This window comes from Lolium rigidum, chromosome 5 (genome assembly GCF_022539505.1).
Source record: "Lolium rigidum isolate FL_2022 chromosome 5, APGP_CSIRO_Lrig_0.1, whole genome shotgun sequence".
NCBI classification, from domain to species: Eukaryota; Viridiplantae; Streptophyta; class Magnoliopsida; order Poales; family Poaceae; genus Lolium; species Lolium rigidum.
In genome coordinates, this window is record NC_061512.1 from 163,625,978 (window position 1) to 163,646,600 (window position 20,623).

The following is a 20,623-nucleotide window of genomic DNA, read 5'->3' on the forward strand; positions in this document are numbered from 1 at the left end:
ACCATGACTTCACACTTTACAAGTAGTAGGACTAAACCTTCACATGATGGACAAATTGTAGGACTATAGGTGTAATTAGCTCTAGTATAAAAGAATCCAAAGCATCTAACCTGATGGTCACATGTTCATGTTAGTAGTGGAGTATAAAGATAAGAGACGGAAATTCAATTCGGCTCATGGGTGCATATGCTCCCTCCATCCAAAAACATATTTTTAATTATTAAAAAAAAATAGCAAAAAAAATCGCATGTACATCTCGATAATCTATATGCGTTTGTGTAGTTTCGCGAGAAACCGATATATTTTGTGGTCGATGTAAAAAAGACAAAACAAGTCTCACAAAAAAGCCTTATTTTTAGTACTAAATTTTGTCTTTTTTACACAGCTTAAACTACAAGTTGACTTTTCATGGAAAGACTTTCTGTGTACGTAGCATGTTAAGATGTATATGTGAATTTTTTGTTTTGAATTTTTTAACATTTCAAAATGTATTAAAGTTGTAGTTTAAACTAAAGGGAGCATATGCACCCAGGAGCCAAAACATCACTCCCGATAAGAGATAAACTACTTAGGACTCCAGAGTGTAGGGAACTTTCTAAGTCAAGAGTAGAGTTTTTTTTTTCCTTTTGAACAACAGGTGAAACTAGCATTAACTCATTAGATAGATTATTTTCGGTTTTTCCTCATCAATCACCATCTCCTTATTACCTTATAAGTAATGATATACATTTCCTCGCTTAAAACATAAGCGATAAGGTATCACTAGTAGGAAAAGCCTTATAGGTGAGATCTTAGTTTTATGGCGCACTAGTCAATTATGCGCCATAGAAACTTTTTTTGTGGCGCACCAGACATGGTGCGCCACAAAAATAGCTTATTTTTGTGGCGCACTGCTAGACCGTGCGCCACAGAAATAAGGTGGGGCCCACATCCTGCCACCAACAATAATTGGTGTCGTTATTTCTGTGGCGCATAGGACTGTGTGCGCCACAGAAATAAGTGTTTCTGTGGCGCACTGGTTCTGGTGCGCCACAGAAATAATTGATTCTGTGGCGCACTTGTGCTGGTGCGCCACAGAAATAGCGTCTTTTATATCATATCGTACCCCCTCCCCCGCCTGTACGCCTTCTTCCTCCTCCACCCCTCTTCCTCTCCCTACCGCCGCCGCCTTCCATGGTGAGCATCGCCGCCGCCGCCGCCTTCCTCCGCGAGGGCTGCATGCCGCCACGCTCCACCCATCCCCGCCACCAGCAGCACAAGCCGCTGCGGCGTGGAGGAGGAGGGGCCGCCGCATCAAGGAGGAGGGGCCGGCTCCGCGTCAAGGAGGAGGAGCCGCCGCGTCTTCCTCCTCCTCTACCCATGCCGTCGTCGTCAACCTCCTCCTCCACCCCTATCGTCGGTGAGCTTTCCCCTCCCCTCCCTCTTTCTCTACCCCTGCTCTGGATGTGTTGTTGTTGTGCTCTGGATGTTGTTGTGCTCGATCTGGATGCTGTTGTGCTGTTGTTGTGCTCTGGATGTTGATGCTGCTCTGGACAAAATTACAGAGAGGATGATGTTGTGCTCGATCTGGATGTTGTTGTGCTACTGTTGTGTTCATCATGAATAAAAATAGTCCAACATTCTCTGTTGTTTTACTCTGCTGTTAGCTATATATTATTTCCATTCTCTGCATGTGATGATGAATCATGTGGATGATGAGCCTCTGATACGTCTCCGACGTATCGATAATTTCTTATGTTCTATGCCATATTATTGATGATACCTACATGTTTTATGCACACTTTATGTCATATTCGTGCATTTTCTGGAACTAACCTATTAACAAGATGCCGAAGTGCCGGTTCTGTTTTCTCGCTGTTTTTGGTTTCAGAAATCCTAGTGACGAAATATTCTCGGAATTGGACGAAACGAAGACCCAGGGGCCTATTTTTCCACGGAGCTTCCAGAAGACCGAAGAACACACGAAGTGGGGCCACGAGGTGGCGACACCACAAGGCGGCGCAGCCCAGGGGGGGCCCGCGCCGCCCTATGGTGTGGCCCCCTCGTCTGGCCCCCGACTCTGCCCTTCCGCCTACTTAAAGCCTCCGTCGCGAAACCCCTGAGGCGAAAAACCACGATACGGAAAACCTTACAGAGACGCCGCCGCCGCCGATCCCATCTCGGGGGATTACGGAGATCTCCTCCGGCACCTGCCGGAGAGGGGATTCATCTCCCGAAGGACTCTACACCGCCATGGTCGCCTCCGGAGTGATGAGTGAGTAATTCACCCCTGGACTATGGGTCCATAGCGGTAGCTAGATGGTTGTCTTCTCCTCATTGTGCTTCATTGTTGGATCTTGTGAGCTGCCTAACATGATCAAGATCATCTATCACGTAATACTCTATGTTGTGTTTGTCGGGATCCGATGGATAGAGAATACCATGTCATGTTAATTATCAAGTTATTATACATGTGTTGTTTATGATCTTGCATGCTCTCCGTTTCTAGTAGAGGCTCTGGCCAAGTTTTTTACTTTTAACTCCAAGAGGGAGTATTTATGCTCGATAGTGGGTTCATGCCTGCATTGACACCTGGGACGATGACGAGAAAGTTCTAAGGTTGTGTTGTGCTTGTTGCCACTAGGGATAAAACATTGGCGCTATGTCCGAGGATGTAGTTGTTGATTACATTACGCACCATACTTAATGCAATTGTCTGTTGTTTAGCAACTTAATGCTTGGAGGGGTTCGGATGATAACTCTGAAGGTGGACTTTTTAGGCATAGATGCGGTTGGATGGCGGTCTATGTACTTTGTCGTAATGCCCAATTAAATCTCACTATACTTATCATGTCATGTATGTGCATTGTTATGCCCTCTCTATTTGTCAATTGCCCGACTGTAATTTGTTCACCCAACATGCTTTTATCTTATGGGAGAGACACCTCTAGTGAACTGTGGACCCCGGTCCATTCTTTTAATACTTGAAATACAAATCTGCTTGCAATACTTGTTTTACTATTTTCTCTGCAAACAATCATCTTCCACACAATACGGTTAATCCTTTGTTACGAGCAAGCCGGTGAGATTGACAACCTCACTTTGTTTCGTTGGGGCAAAGTACTTTGGTTGTGTTGTGCGGGTTCCACGTCGGCGCCGGAATCTCCGGTGTTGCGCCGCACTACATCCCGCCGCCATCAACCTTCAACGTGCTTCTTGGCTCCTCCTGGTTCGATAAACCTTGGTTTCTTTCCGAGGGAAAACTTGCTGCTGTGCGCATCATACCTTCCTCTTGGGGTTGCCCAACGAACGTGTGAAATACACGCCATCAAGCTCTTTTACGGCGCCGTTGCCGGGGAGATCAAGACACGCTGCAGGGGAGTCTCCACTTCTCAATCTCTTTACTTTGTTTTTGTCTTGCTTTATTTTATTTACTACTTAGTTTGCTGCATTATATCAAAACACAAAAAAATTAGTTGCTAGCTTTACTTTATTTACTTTCTTGTTTGCTATATCAAAAACACAAAAAAATTAGTATACTTGCATTTACTTTATCTAGTTTGTCTTATTTACTACCGCTAAAATGAGTAATTCCGAAGTTGAAGTTCGTTCATTTAAGCAACAAGGGGGAGAATGTTTAAAAGATGCTTGGTATAGAATTAGTGATGCCCATAATAGGTGTACTAAGAAACACTCCACTACTATCCTACTCGGGAATTTTTATGTTGGTATCTCTAGTCTGGAATAGATATGTTCTTGATTGTCTCGCGGGAGGTAACTTCCTAGGTGCTCCCGCTTTAGAAGCTAGCTGCATTATTGAGAGTTTATTTGGAACACCACCTGTTAATGAAACTAAAATTGAAACCTCCCTTGAGGATGTTATGAAAAAATTGGAAACCATAGAGAAAAATTTTCCGAGTGTTGAAACTAAGTTGGAGATATTACTTGATAAAGCTGATGAACTTGACAAATCCTTAGGAGGAATTGATGAAAGAATTAGTGTCCTAGGAACTTGTGTTGACCATGATAATCAAATTAATAGGATTGGCGAACTTGAAAAAGCTATGGGAACTTTGTGTTCAACCTTTTAATCTTTACAGTTTAGAGAGAAAGCTTATGTGGGGAAGGAGCAAAAGTTTATGTATGCCTCTAAAGTGCCTAAACCAAAGAAATATTATTATAGGCCTAAAATTGACAAAGCCCCTAGTACCACTACAAATGTGGGAGCTTATGATGTTGATGCTTCATCTCTCGATGTTACTTGAGAAACACTTTCTGCGCCTAGCTGAAAGGCGTTAAAGAAAAGCGCTTATGGGAGACAACCCATGTTTTTACTCCAGTATTTTTGTTTTATATTTGTGTCTTGGAAGTTGTTTACTACTGTAGCAACCTCTCCTTATCTTAGTTTTGAGTTTTGTTGTGCCAAGTAAAGTCTTTGATAGAAAAGTAAGTACTAGATTTGGATTACTGCGCAGTTCCAGATTTCTTTGCTGTCACGAATCTGGGTCTATCTCCCTGTAGGTAGCTCAGAAAATTACGCCAATTTACGAGCATGATCCTCAGATATGTACGCAACTTTCATTCAATTTGAGCATTTTCGTTTGAGCAAGTCTGGTGGCCTAATAAAATCCATCTTTACGGACTGTTCTGTTTTGACAGATTCTGTCTTTTATTTCGCATTGCCTCTTTTGCTATGTTGGATGAATTTCTTTGATCCATTAATGTCCAGTAGCTTTATGCAATGTCCAGAAGTGTTAAGAATGATTGTGTCACCTCTGAATATGTGAATTTTTATTATGCACTAACCCTCTAATGAGTTGTTTCGAGTTTGGTGTGGAGGAAGTTTTCAAGGATCAAGAGAGGAGTATGATGCAATATGATCAAGGAGAGTGAAAGCTCTAAGCTTGGGGATGCCCCGGTGGTTCACCCCTGCATATATTAAGAAGACTCAAGCGTCTAAGCTTGGGGATGCCCAAGGCATCCCCTTCTTCATCGACAACATTATCGGGTTCCTCCCACGAAACTATATTTTTATTCCGTCACATCTTATGCACTTTGCTTGGAGCGTCGGTTTGTTTTTGTTTTTGTTTTTGTTTTGTGTGAATAAAATGGATCCTAGCATTCACTTTATGGGAGAGAGACACGCTCCGCTGTAGCATATGGACAAATATGTCCTTAGGCTCTACTCATAGTATTCATGGTGAAGTTTCATCTTCGTTAAATTGTTATATGGTTGGAATTGGAAAATGATACATGTAGTAACTCTAAAATGTCTTGGATAATTTGATACTTGGCAATTGTTGTGCTCATGTTTAAGCTCTTGCATCATATACTTTGCACCCATTAATGAAGAAATACTTAGAGCTTGCTAATTTGGTTTGCATATTTGGTTTCTCTAGAGTCTAGATAACATCTAGTATTGAGTTTTGAACAACAAGGAAGATGGTATGGAGTCCTATAATGTTTACCATATGTCTTTTATGTGAGTTTTGTTGTACCGTTCATCCTTGTGTTTGTTTCAAATAGCCTTGCTAGCCTAAACCTTGTATCGAGAGGGAATACTTCTCATGCATCCAAAATCCTTGAGCCAACCACTATGCCATTTGTGTCCACCATACCTACCTACTACATGGTATTTATCCGCCATTCCAAAGTAAATTGCTTGAGTGCTACCTTTAAAACTCCATCATTCACCTTTGCAATATATAGCTCATGGGACAAATAGCTTAAAAACTATTGTGGTATTGAATATGTACTTATGCACTTTATCTCTTATTAAGTTGCTTGTTGAGCGATAACCATGTTTACGGGGACGCCATCAACTATTCTTTGTTGGATATCATGTGTGTTGCTATGCATGTCCGTCTTGTCTGAAGTAAGAGAGATCTACCACCTTCATGGTTGGAGCATGCATATTGTTAGAGAAGAACTTTGGGCCGCTAACTAAAGCCATGATTCATGGTGGAAGTTTCAGTTTGGACATATATCCTCAATCTCATATGAGAATAATAATTGTTGCCACATGCTTATGCATTAAAGAGGAGTCCATTATCTCGTTGTCCATGTTGTCCCGGTATGGATGTCTAAGTTGAGAATAATCAAAAGCGAGAAATCCAAAATACGAGCTTTCTCCTTAGACCTTTGTACTGGCGGCATGGAGGTACCCCATTGTGACACTTGGTCAAAACATGTGCATTGCAAAGATCCAGTAGTCCAAGTTAATTAGGACAAGGTGCGGGCACTATTAGTATACTATGCATGAGACTTGCAACTTGTAAGATATAACTTTCATAACTCATATGCTTTATGGAATGAAGCCTGGTGAACATGGGGGTACGTGATCACCCCCTGAACGCCCGACACGTGGCAGTGTCAGATCCACATGGTTATCCCCTTACCCACTTATCCATGCACATTAGCCTTTAACCCATCTCCCAAATCATGCCGGCCCCACATTTTGAATTCAAATATCTTACTCACATTGGTACTATTCATGCAGGCCCTACATTTGAATTCAAATAGTGGGACCCACATCAGTGGACCCAATAGTTTGAATTTAAAATATCGGGCCCACGACCACATTCTGCCCTTCCATCCTTCTAGTTCGACGTATTCAAAAACCAACCATTATTAACGTTTTTCTAAGTTGTTGATATACGTTATTTTTTCACATCGGCAGGTACTTCTTGTATGTGTGCAGGTCGGCTAACATGTTTCGCAGTGTTAGCAACCGGCTATTACAGCCAGCGGCGCATGAACAGCTGAGTATCCATGATTCGCCACCCAGTTGACCGTTCTATCCGTTGTGTATACCGTGCTGTATTTCGTTCCGCGGGCAAGATGAAGGAGTAACATGCCGCGCTCTAATTCGTTCCGTCCGGAAGGTGGAATAGAACCACAACGAGCTTAATTGACCTGCCATTTTAGTAATCCTTGCAAAATAGCAAGATCTCCGATGCTCACTATCATCATCACGTTCGAATGGGGTTACGGGTGCAACAGCACATGCAGTTGTTCTCAGAGGTCGGAGGTAGGAGACGATGAACAGTGCCTCCTTAGCTGGTATTATTTTTTTATCAGCCACCAGACAGGTCAAAGTATCTCTAGCATATGATTAAACAATCCAAAACAATCACTGTTCAAGATTCTTCACGCACAGACCACACAGTATGCTTACATCACATATTCCTTCTTATCACCAAGTCCTGAAGCCTTACACAATATTTTAGTACCGGCCCATTCACACCAGGCTACATGTCTTGCACTACTATTTTTTAATCTCCTCACATAGCTTTATATAGTCCCCATACCTTGAACAAGCATTCACCGATCTACAATGTCTTCACATCCTGAGCTCCTCAACCACAGCACCCAAACTCCTTGCTATCCACTAATCATATGCCCAGAATGCCGTCGTGTAAAGGTGCACACATTCATCTCGCAAGCCCCGGAGGCTCCTCGACAACGGTTCTACAAGTGCCCCTTCACAACCGTAATTACTCTAAAATGACAGTCTATTTTCTTTTTCTGTATTGCACACGCTTAGAATCCAATATATACCATAGTTAACAACAATGGCAGATTCAAGTTTATCTTTTATCTCCACGCAGGTCCAGACACCGACAGGCCGTGCATGCAGCTTCATCAAGAGCGAGGCTGAATACGGGGTCTACATGTGGCATTTCGTAGCTTTACCCGCGATCTACTCTGCATCTAGCTTGCAGCTCGAACTTGGAGGAAGCACAATGTACATTAGGCGAGCCATACGGGAAACTGAAGTCATTGTCGGCAGACTTACAATGTTGGCAGCATTATTTATGATTATTGTGATTTATCTAACCGGCTAGAAGTTATAGGCATAGTGCACCGTTTTTTGTTTTTGGATCTCGCGCTGTGTTTATTTAGCCAGACCAATGTAAACTCAGGAAAAATGTGTCGGTCATCGAATAATCTTCCTCGTTTTTTTATCTTGTTAGTTGGTTAGAATGGAAGTTTTAACTACGTTTCCCATTTACGCAACCTATGGAAACAATCCAGATTGCTCAATAACTTTTTCCAGTAATAATATTATTTATGTCGTCATCGGCACAGTTTTTGCTGAATGTACAACTGATAGACGAAACATCAACTTTCTTGATACTTTTAATATCATTGTTAAATGTATTTCCTTTATTCACAAATCTTACCAGGAGAACATCCTTCCTGTCAACGTTTCATACAAGTTTCTTTTTTAAGAGAACGTTTCATACAAGGTTGTTCCTTTACATTTCTATAAGTCTCTACCTGTATCGATATACACGAGAATAATAAACAACACGAGCGAACAAACAGTGTAATAATTGTTTTAACTTCTCAAACGTATCATCCACCACCCCATCAGTTCATACAGAATCACACATGTACTCAACCCACACCCATAGGCAGATGCAAGCTGTCTCCTGATCAGAAAGTGCAACATCGTCCACCGAGTCGATGAGTGCCTGACCGGCGAACAGCGGTGCGACGGATACTGGATCACGGGCGTGCTCCGGCACTCCTTCGATGCAGACCCTAGCCTTGTACGACAGCATCGCGGGCATTGCCCTACGAAGGCGATCCCACGGCGTCAACAAGAAGGATGCACCACCAAGAACTACAGGACCCTGAATACGGAGAGCAGCTCGCCTAGTAGCGGGATCTGCAAAATACAGTAGAAACTCGCCTGGGGCGTGCACTGTGGCGTGAACGCACGAGACACTAGCTCCGAACTTATCGGCAAAAAGTTGACCTACTTGAGCAGTAGTGATCGTCGTCTGCTGACCTCCGACGACGGCCACTACGCCATGCAAGGTGAGACGACGGTCGGCCGATGCGACCGCAGCAGTCCTCGCAGCTATAGCCGCCACTTCACCCCGTCTTCCGCTTCCTGGAGCTCCTGCCGCGATCGATGCCATGTCTTCTTCCCTCTATTTGTGTCTATTCAGTAGCCTCTTGTTTGACAGCAGCGAATCGAGCACGGTCTCTTTATAAAGTATAGACATGCAGGGCGCGCCACGGGCGTGAAAATTTTGGCAGGCACATCCGTCCAACAATGTTCGCGCCAACTCTAGTTTCACCAGATAGTTTGGCGCCCTTTCTTTTCTCTATGGCGCCAAAGCCACGGCGGGAATCAGCTGGCGCGCATGTGACGCTAATTTCTCCCGCACTTTTTTATGCCACGCTGGCACGCGGGCGTTGCGTCACGGTCGTCATTAGCGCACATGACAACACGACCGGTCAACAGAGGAATTGCCAACAACCGAATCTCAACGCGATATGGACGGTAGGCAGGGGGTGATCACGTACCCCCATGTTCACCGAATCCACTCTCTATGCTTTATTACTACCGTTGACAAAATTGTTTCATGTTTTCAAAATAAAAGCTCTAGCACAAATATAGCAATCGATGCTTTCCTCTTTGAAGGACCATTCTCTTTACTTTTATGTTGAGTCAGTTCACCTATTTCTCTCCACCTCAAGAAGCAAACACTTGTGATGAACTGTGCATTGATTCCTACATACTTGCATATTGTACTTGTTATATTACTCTATGTTGACAATTATCCATGAGATATACATGTTACAAGTTGAAAGCAACCGCTGAAACTTAATCTTCCTTTGTGTTGCTTCAATACCTTTACTTTGATTTATTGCTTTATGAGTTAACTCTTATGCAAGACTTATTAATACTTGTCTTGAAGTACTATTCATGAAAAGTCTTTGCTTTATGATTCACTTGTTTACTCATGTCATTACCATTGTTTTGATCGCTGCATCCACTACATATGTTTACAAATAGTATGATCAAGGTTATGATGGCATATCACTTCAGAAATTATCTTTGTTATCGTTTTACCTCGCTCGGGACGAGCAGAACTAAGCTTGGGGATGCTGATACGTCTCCGACGTATCGATAATTTCTTATGTTCTATGCCATATTATTGATGATACCTACATGTTTTATGCACACTTTATGTCATATTCGTGCATTTTCTCGGAACTAACCTATTAACAAGATGCCGAAGTGCCGGTTCTCGTTTTCTCGCTGTTTTTGGTTTCAGAAATCCTAGTAACGAAATATTCTCGGAATTGGACGAAACGAAGACCCAGGGGCCTATTTTTCCACGGAGCTTCCAGAAGACCGAAGAACACACGAAGTGGGGCCACGAGGTGGCGACACCACAAGGCGGCGCGGCCCGGGGGGGCCCGCGCCGCCCTATGGTGTGGCCCCCTCGTCAGGCCCCCGACTCCGCCCTTCCGCCTACTTAAAGCCTCCGTCGCGAAACCCCTGATGCGAAAAACCATGATACGGAAAACCTTACTGAGACGCCGCCGCCGCCGATCCCATCTCGGGGGATTCTGGAGATCTCCTCCGGCACCCTGCCGGAGAGGGGATTCATCTCCCGGAGGACTCTACACCGCCATGGTCGCCTCCGGAGTGATGAGTGAGTAATTCACCCCTGGACTATGGGTCCATAGCAGTAGCTAGATGGTTGTCTTCTCCTCATTGTGCTTCATTGTTGGATCTTGTGAGCTGCCTAACATGATCAAGATCATCTATCCGTAATACTCTATGTTGTGTTTGTCGGGATCCGATGGATAGAGAATACCATGTCATGTTAATTATCAAGTTATTATACATGTGTTGTTTATGATCTTGCATGCTCTCCGTTTCTAGTAGAGGCTCTGGCCAAGTTTTTACTTTTAACTCCAAGAGGGAGTATTTATGCTCGATAGTGGGTTCATGCCCGCATTGACACCCGGGACGGTGAAAGAAAGTTCTAAGGTTGTGTTGTGCTTGTTGCCACTAGGGATAAAACATTGGCGCTATGTCCGAGGATGTAGTTGTTGATTACATTACGCACCATACTTAATGCAATTGTCCGTTGTTTAGCAACTTAATACTGGAGGGGTTCGGATGATAACCTGAAGGTGGACTTTTTAGGCATAGATGCGGTTGGATGGCGGTCTATGTACTTTGTCGTAATGCCCAATTAAATCTCACTATACTTATCATGTCATGTATGTGCATTGTTATGCCCTCTCTATTTGTCAATTGCCCGACTGTAATTTGTTCACCCAACATGCTTTTATCTTATGGGAGAGACACCTCTAGTGAATTGTGGACCCCGGTCCATTCTTTTAATACTGAAATACAAATCTGCTGCAATACTTGTTTTACTATTTTCTCTGCAAACAATCATCTTCCACACAATACGGTTAATCCTTTGTTACAGCAAGCCGGTGAGATTGACAACCTCACCTGTTTCGTTGGGGCAAAGTACTTTGGTTGTGTTGTGCAGGTTCCACGTTGGCGCCGGAATCTCCGGTGTTGCGCCGCACTACATCCCGCCGCCATCAACCTTCAACGTGCTTCTTGGCTCCTCCTGGTTCGATAAACCTTGGTTTCTTTCCGAGGGAAAACTTGCTGCTGTGCGCATCATACCTTCCTCTTGGGGTTGCCCAACGAACGTGTGAAATACACGCCATCAGCCTCTTATATTATTTCCATTCTCTACTGCTAGCTTATTTAGTTCTTGGGGGTAGATATGATGGCAACATCAGCACTGGTCCTGCACTGGTCCTGCTTTGAATTAGTAAGATCAAGTAGTGGCTTGAGTTCCTGTTGGTAATCAATACCAACAGAGAGCTACTTGATTTTAAGTAGAATTTCTTTTAAGGACTCTAGCTAGATTAGAGGGGGAAAAGATTGCTGCTTTGTTACCTATAATAATGGATCATCAAATGTTTCCCTTTGTTTCCCTTTGTCCCTGGTTGCCTCCTTAATTGATGCCTTATGATCCAAATGATCCAAGTCCCTTGCATGATCCCATTTGTCCCTAATGTTGCTTAAGATGAATAAATTCCCTCTAATCACCATTTGGAGATCAAGACTAGTTCTTGATTTCCATTAGCTAGACTCCAATACTAAAAATGTCTCTCAAATATAGAGACAAACATTTTAACATTACCCCAATGTTATTTCTCTCAAATGGATAGTTTCTGATGGTACTCCTCACTGCTTTATCAATTCCCTACTGATCCTAAGTACCCATGAATATCTGGTGACTGTTCAAGTTTCAATGTTGGCCTTTATTCTTGGTAGCTCAAAGTGTCATGCACATGTGGCTTTACCTTATGGGTGTACTATTATTCCGGACCTCTCCTATTTAACTATATGATTAAATTATCTGTTTGTCTTTTGTTAATCTCTCAGTGGATGACACTAACTAAATAAGCTTATGCTTAATTAGTCAGATGTTGAATTAGTAAGATCAAGTAGTGGCTTGAGTTCCTGTTGGTAATCAATACCAACAGAGAGCTACTTTATTTTAAGTAGAATTTCTTTTAAGGACTCTAGCTAGATTAGAGGGGAAAAAGATTGATGATTTGTTGCCTATGATAATGGATCATCAAATGTTTCCCTTTGTCCCTGGTTGCCTCCTTAATTGATGCCTTATGATCTAAATGACCCAAGTCCCTTGCATGATCCCATTTGTCCCTAATGTTGCTTAAGATGAATAAATTCCCTCTAATCACCATTTGGAGATCAAGACTAGTTCTCGATTTCCATTAGCTAGACTCCAATATTAAAACTATCTCCCAAATATGGAGACAAACATTTTAACATTACCCAAATGTCACCATGGTTGCTAGATTGGTTGTGTTTTTGTACTTGCCGATGATTAGAATGTTTGGTCGATCACTACTCTCTGGGGTGGCGTGAGTGAACCTGGTGTGATGGCGCAAATATCAATTTGTTGTGCATCCTACTCGGCTTCACTTACGCCATCCCTGAATGCTAATATTTGTTTCGACCAACAAAGTATGAGGCATATGCTATCTAGTTGATACCACTTGGATCTTTCTTCCATTTTTGTGTCGATGATTAGAATGTTTGGTCACCTAAACACTCCGGGGCGGCGCAAGCGAGCCTGGTGTGATGGCACACATATCAATTTGTTGTGCATACTAACGGCCTCGCTTACTCCGTCCCGGAATGTGAATATTTGTTTCGACCAACAAAATATGAGGCATATGATATCTAATTGAGATACCACTTGGCCCTTTTTTCCATTTTATATGCCGATGATTAGAATGTTTGGTCACTCGTACACTCGGGGGTGGCGCCAGCGAGCCTGGTGTGATGGCACAAATATCAATCTCTTGTGCATCCTACCTGGCCTCGCTGACGCCATCCCTGAATGTTAATATTTGTTTCGACCAACAAAGTATGAGGCATATGCTATCTAGTTGATACCACTTAGCTCTTTCTTCCATTTTAGTGCCGATGATTAGAATGTTCGGTCAACTGTACACTCCGGGGTGACGCTAGTGAGCCTGGTGTGATGTCGCAAATATCAATCTCTTGTGCATCCTACCTGGCCTCACTAACGCCAACCCGGAATGTTAATATTTGTTTCAACCAATAATGTATGAGGCATTTCATTTAGTTCATACTAGCTACTTGTTTATTATTTGAGTTGGCACTTCTTAATTGCATTGGCCGATGATTAGAATGTTTGGTCACTTGTACACTCGGGGGTGGAGCAAGCGAACCTGGTGTGATGGCACAAATATCAATCTCTTGTGCATCCTACCTGGTCTCGCTTACTCCATCCCTGAATGTTAATATTTGTTTGACCGACAAAGTATGAGGCATTTCATTTAGTCCATACTAGCTACTTATTTCTTATTTGAGTTGGCACTTCTTAATTGCATTGGCCTTTCTTTCATTTTAGTGCCGATGATTAAATTTTGTGGTCACTACACACTTGGGGGAGGCGCCAGTGAGCCTGGTGCGATGACACAAATATCAATCTCTTGTGCATCCTACCTGGCCTCACTGACTCCTTCCCTAAATGTTAATATTTGTTTCGACCAACAATGTATGAGGTCCTTGTCATTCCATTTGCTTTGGTATTTTCAAAATGCCGATGATTAAAATGCTTGGTCACCGTACACTCGGGGGTGGCGTAAGTGAGCCTGGTAAGATAGCACAAATATCAATCTCTTGTGCATCGGACTTGGTTTCACTTACGCCATCCCTAAATGTTAATATTTGTGTTGACCAACAATGTATGAGGCATTTATTTCATTTCTCTTGTGCATCGGACTTGTTGGTCTTACTTGGTCTCACTTTCTTCCATTTTAATCATACTAGGAACCGGATAAAGACCCCGATACAAGCGAGCCTGGTGGGTAGAGAGGAGGGAGCAAAGGAGGAACCGGATGAAGACCACTTTGTATCTCGAAATTGTGAAATTTGTATGAATTAAGAGTTGTATGTAAAACATTTGACACTTGCCACTATATATGTATCTCGATCGGGCTCTAAGTAATGTGATGATGATGTCTATATTATATCTGTGCAATGTACATGCTATTTATATTATATCTGCATATTATTGTATGTTGCTGTATATAACATGTATATTGTTGTATATAACCTGTATGTGTATAGCAGGCAGTACAAAATCGAGTATAATACGAGCAAATTATGTGGCGCACTGGAAATCAATTCTGTGGCGCACCATTTTCTGTGGCGCATCTAAGCCATCGTGCGCCACAGAAACCTTAATTTTGTGGCGCATGGTCAGGTCCATGCGCCACAGAAACCTTATTTTTGTGGCGAATTTTCTGTGGCGCACCGTCCATGCGCCACAGAATAGGTATTTTGGTGCGCCACTGATGAGGCTTTCCCTACTAGTGTATGTTCTAAAATAATTGATGTTTTACTCTTTTTTTAAGTCAAACCTCCATCCCTATGAATGATTAAAATTTTACTTGGCTTGACTTTTCAGAAAAAAAATATAAACCTTATTTATTGGAACAAAGCGAGTAATCCGTACTTCAGGTATCGCACTAGTTAGATACTTGGTTGAACTTGAATGCATCAAACATTGATAATGCGCTCTCCTAGATTCCAAATAATGTTAAGCATTTGTAAATATACATAGTACATTGTAAAATAAAGTGTACACAAGCAGATGCTCAGCACAAACGTATGTGATTAAAGCAGAACTTTGTGCAATCAAACTCGTTGTCTGCGTGTCCCATCCGCCACAAACAATACAAATAGACGCATATTAATTCATCTATACCAATATTACTACCTTACTTGAACAGGATCTGTTTTATATAGGATCGTGCCGCTGAATTCATAGACTAATATTTTGCAGGTTTGCACTTACCTGCAAAGTAGCAAAATCTGGCTTAAACGCCTTGCTAATATAAAATTCCTACTTAAAATCTGTCATAAATCGCACCTATATTTGATCTGTTTCGTATGTCCGCAAAACCTTGGAGTGGTAGATCTACCAGAATGCCCGAGCTCCTCTATGGACCTGCAGTTTCCTTGTCGAACCTTGTCCTCTATACCAGAATAGTCGAGTAATTAAGGCGGCAGGAGTTCTGTGGAAAATAAATATGCACACGCCTACTGTACTACGGACTCTCTGCCATTTATTCATTCCCCTTGCTCGGTCTGCGTCCGCATTGTGGTTGCTCTTCAATGCATCATGGGACTCCTGTAGCTGCCTAGCTCCGCTCTGATACTATCCTGGGCGACGTACCAGTGACAACGGTAGCACGCCTACATGTGATACTATTTCTTTAGCTGTTTTGACCGTGGCAATCATATAAGCCTTGCTAATTGACTTGTCCATGTTCTAGTGAAGGTAGGTTGATGCAATAACATGACAGCTACGTCCACAAAGACGTGTCAAATAAAAAGAGAAAGAGAGAAAATACCGCTATAAGGAGGAAGAACAAATGAATAACTAGATGTATAGAAACAGAACATTGTCATTTACGAAACCAATGCCGGGTCAAGAGCCAATAAGATAGAGCTCAAAGGAAATGAAGAACGGCACAATGCAATGGCAAGGTCCAATGAAGCTGGGCTCAAGCAACAAGTAGAGCTCAAGAAAATCTCCGAGGAGAACCTGATCATGTCGGCCAACTTCACCGACATACCCCCAGGCAGAAGGCCTTGGTTCAAGAAGAAGCAAAAGATGATCCAAAATCAATCATGATCACTACAAACATACCATGCGGGATCTGGTTGTTTTAAATGCTGAGGCACACGCCTAATCTCAGTGCTCGCGCTGAGGTGGCTCTTAATAATAACTGAGTCGGGATAGTGCAGCCGACTTGGAAGCGGGTTTTTCACCCCCTCCGGTGGCGGCCTCCGATGCTCGCTCGTCTTCTTCCCAGACTCCGGCGGCCTGGTAACGGTCTCAGAGCGTTATTCCGCCGACAAGAGCGCCCAATTTTTCCGCAGTAAGTCCATATTCTCCTAGATTTCGGTAGGTTTGGTACAGGCGAAAACCACCATTGATCTAGCTTTCTCTAGCGAGTGGCCGAAGGTCGTCAGGGATGAAATGTGGACTGTAGGTTAGATTCTTACGTTCTAGATTAGATTCTCGAGCGAGTACATGTGGTGAAGATTTCCCAATTCGGGAAGTGCAAATGTCGGTCTGTCAAATGAGTGCACTCCACAAATTGAGAAATTGGGAAATCATTGCAGTTTCTTTATCATGTTAGTGTCTTGCACTCGCCAAATGATTTGCAAATGTAGGCATGGCAATGGCTTGATCTTGTCAGTGTCCTGCCAATTGGATATGCCATCATCATCGCTCTAACACCCATTTGCTTTCCGATTTGGTGGTAAAGTTGGAGTGCGATAGGGTGGGCAAGGCGGTCTTCCCTCCACTCGGCTACCAGGACCACATCGCCCTGAACCGCTGGACGAAGGAGCTGAAGCCGGAGGTGCATGGCAGGGTGGAGTCTGTGCTGATGCCACCTCCCACCTTGGACCGGTAGCCTAAGTTGGGGCACATCGCCTGGGCGATGATGCCGTCAAGATTCTACGTGCAACTAAGCACGAACGACCTCCACATGCTCGTTGTGTCGCCATGGTTCTAGCGCGCGCTGCAGGAGTGGATCAAGATCCCACTGCCACACAGTGTGTCCTTGTCTACTTGCCACTTATGCGACGAGTGGGTGCAGGTATCTTACTTTGGTGGTCAGGTGGTCTTCGGCAGGAACTGGAAGGAGACGGTGTACACGTATGATTTGCATCATGGCTACGTTGTGGAGTTCAAGATCTATATCAAGATGATCATCTTCAGGGCCGACTACTCCACCGCCATGCTCTACACTTTCCCCGATCACGGCTAGGCGGCGGCCCTCATTTATTTCCATGCATGTTAATGATGTCCATAGTTAGTTTTAGTGGTACTTTCTGGTAGTGAATTAGTGATGTTAAGACAATAACGGTGGCTTTTGATCAAGGAGTTCAATGGGCTTCTACGCCGCTCAAACGTCCTTGCTTTTGATCAGGGCGTTATATGTTTGCCCTGACAATGCTTAGACGCGATTAGCACTTCCTTGCTTTTTATCATGTGTGGTTACTCTGCTATGTTATGGATCATAACAGCTAGTTAGCGGCGAGAGCACCATTTGAAGAGGGAGGTAACGGCATCGCTGGTTAGCACAAAACCAAACAGCTGGTTCTTCCTTCGTGAGCCAACATATCGACGATTGTTGCCTACCAATCATCGGGCTAAGATTGCACCATGAAACTTTGTTGGGATCCAAACCGTTGTGCATGAACAGGCTCAAGCTTCGTTTCACCTCATACAGCATCCGGCGGGCTAAAACCGGAAACGAAAATTTTTCGCTGCGAGCAACCTATCAGGCCCTAGATGAGAGGATTTTGAGAAAATAACCTTTTTTGGCGAAGAAAAGCACGGAATGATAGCGGATCGTTCGTCATCTCCGAGACAACGTCCTACAAGTAAGCCCAAGTGGGCTCCCGAAGAACGTTCTTGGACTCAACCCATGGCCTCTTATTGTAAACCCTGGGCCTTCCAACTGGTAGGCGTCCCAGCTCCATACGGAAAGTAGGAGCATGCATCCACCAATACCCATAATACCAGTTCCACGGCAAGCATCGTCCAACTGCGCACATACGATATTTGGTTAGTACTTTGTCTAGCATACTACTATACAAGAGCAGTAAAGATAGCAAATCATTACCTGACGGTAGGTAGGCAAGTGCCGCTATTGCCCAACTCCACTTGTGCTCCAAGACTGTCAGTGCCTTGAGCCAACACCACTGTGCCAACTTCCCAGCACTGTCAGCAAAGAGAATCCTGGAAATGACATACCACAAATACACTCGGGCGTATGTCCTGACAGTGTCCCGGTCAGACCCAGCGGGGCATTCAGCAAAGTGATCCTTGATCCACTTGTAATTTGCGCCCGCGGGAGCTCTATCGGACTTCTTTGGTGACTCCGGAGGATCCATGCCAATAAGCACCTCCATCTGCTCGCGCCACCCATCGGAAGCTATGTTCATACATAGTGGCTCGCCTTGAATAGGAAGACCAAAGATCATGAAAAAATCCTGAAGAGTAGGGGTCATCTTGCCGGTCTTCATGTGGAAGGTGTGCGTCTCGGGCCTCCACCGGCCGACAAGCGCGGAGATTGCCGCGCCGTTCATGTTCGGTGCCCCCGGCTTACAAGCGAGTTGAACGGGAGAAGACTGGTAGGCTCGATGTGCTCCGTGTACCGCTCGTCATACGACATGTCACACATTGCATCGTGGTAACGAAGCTTCAAGGATGGAAGAACCTACAAGCACATACAGACACATAATATTATGGCATGTCCAAGGGAATAAAACAAGTGGTGCTAACAAATAAAAATTTAGTACCTGTCCTAGATCCGCCTGATAATAGGCCCGGTGTTCCCTGTCAAAGTAACCATCGAGGAGCCACACCCTCCTACATTTTTTTTCAGAAACACACACAATAAAAACTACCATATTATCACCATACATGTTCTAAATTTTGGTTTTCCTAACAAATATGAGGCATTTCTAAGCACATACTAGGCATAACTAGGACAATAGAATGCATTTCTAAGCAAATATTAGATTTCTAACACCATACATGAGAACAAGAGTTGGAACAAATAAACCATCACTTGTAATCTAAAATTTCATATCTAGGGTTCCAACAAATCTATGGTTCCAACACATGCATACATGAGAATATGGATTTCAACCCATACACTAGAATATATATTTCAACATCTAAAATTTCACATCTAGGGTTCCATGTCTAAATTGAATTAAATCCGAGCAAGTCTTGGATGAATCAAAGGGGAATACCTTGAGGAATGGATGGGGATCGAAATGAAATGGCTGGCCAGATCTATCGATTCCATGGCCGGCAGTGACAAGGTATTAACTTGTCAATGCCTACAAGTTGTAGACTTGGGTTTCACGGAAGTAGAGGGCAAGTAGATCTCGAAGGTTTCAGCCGAAAAGGTGCTCGACTACTAAAAACTAGGGTTGAGTTGACAATGAGATTGATCCTTTCTTTCTCCCTCGACTCCCCCTTATATAGGAGGCGGAGCCGAGAGTTTCGTAATGTACAAGTTACAAATAGCGGGAGACTCTTTGAGTTCGTCCCGTACAATTACAAGTCTATTCCTAATACTAACTTCCATAGTCGATGCTTTATTGGGCTTCCGGGCTTCGTAATCTTCGGATCATGGGCCTTCAGTAAACCCCGGGTACCTTCTTCGATGGGCCCATTGGGGATGCCTATGTCAGTAGCCCCCGAGATTTTGCTTGAATCATAGAATCAAGTAAAATCTCCATCATTATAACTAACACTCCATTTCTTCGTGTTCGCTAAACAATTCTCATAAATAGTTATATATTGCGCAGGGATAATAGTAAATGGGGTTGGTTCATCTGACGGATCAGATACCAGTTAACTGCTCTCGTGGCAATCCCGCAAGAACCTACTTCAAGGTCAAGTCCCTGGACTCGACCCTGGTATACTGGCGTAATTCGATATGTGCCGCTTAAGGTCTTTACCATGATCCGAATTTCAGTCATATTTTATCGGGTACCTAACGCATCCGTTAGGATTTTTCTTCGCATCTGTTGATACGGAAAAAAGTAGCAGAGCGCATTCAGGTGCGATACCACGCCACACAGGACGGATCCTGGAGACTTACCTTCGTAAAATATTAGGACATTCAGAGATATTTTCGCGGCAGACACGCTCTGAGAATATATTGTCGAGTGCCTTTTCCGGCTACTGGAATGGCATATTTACTCGAGTTATATATTGACTTATTATCTTGACCTCCTGATGGGAGTACATGAGGAGTTATGTTTTAACTCCAAAATGTACAAAGTTACTCCTCATATTTCATCGGGTGCGCGACCAACGCTCCCGATGGGAGTAGCCCCCGAGGCTACAGCCAAGTGTTTGTACTTGGTTGTAGGCTCACCTTTTTGTTGTCTTGTCATTATATTGTCTGCGTTCCATATTTTTTTCATTTCTATCGGGTGCGCGAACAGCGCTCCCGATGGGAGTAGCCCCCGAGGCTACAGTCGAGTATTTATACTTGGTTGTAGGCTCAATTTTTGTCTTCTTCGAACAACCCTTTATATCTGTTCTTCACATTATCCTCTTATCAAAAGTAAAAAATAAAACTTTTGATAAGAGTATCCCCCGAGCATTTGGACAAATACTTGTATTTGGTAAAAGGCTCCCGAAGTTATTTTATTTGGATCATCGACATTTTCCCTGTC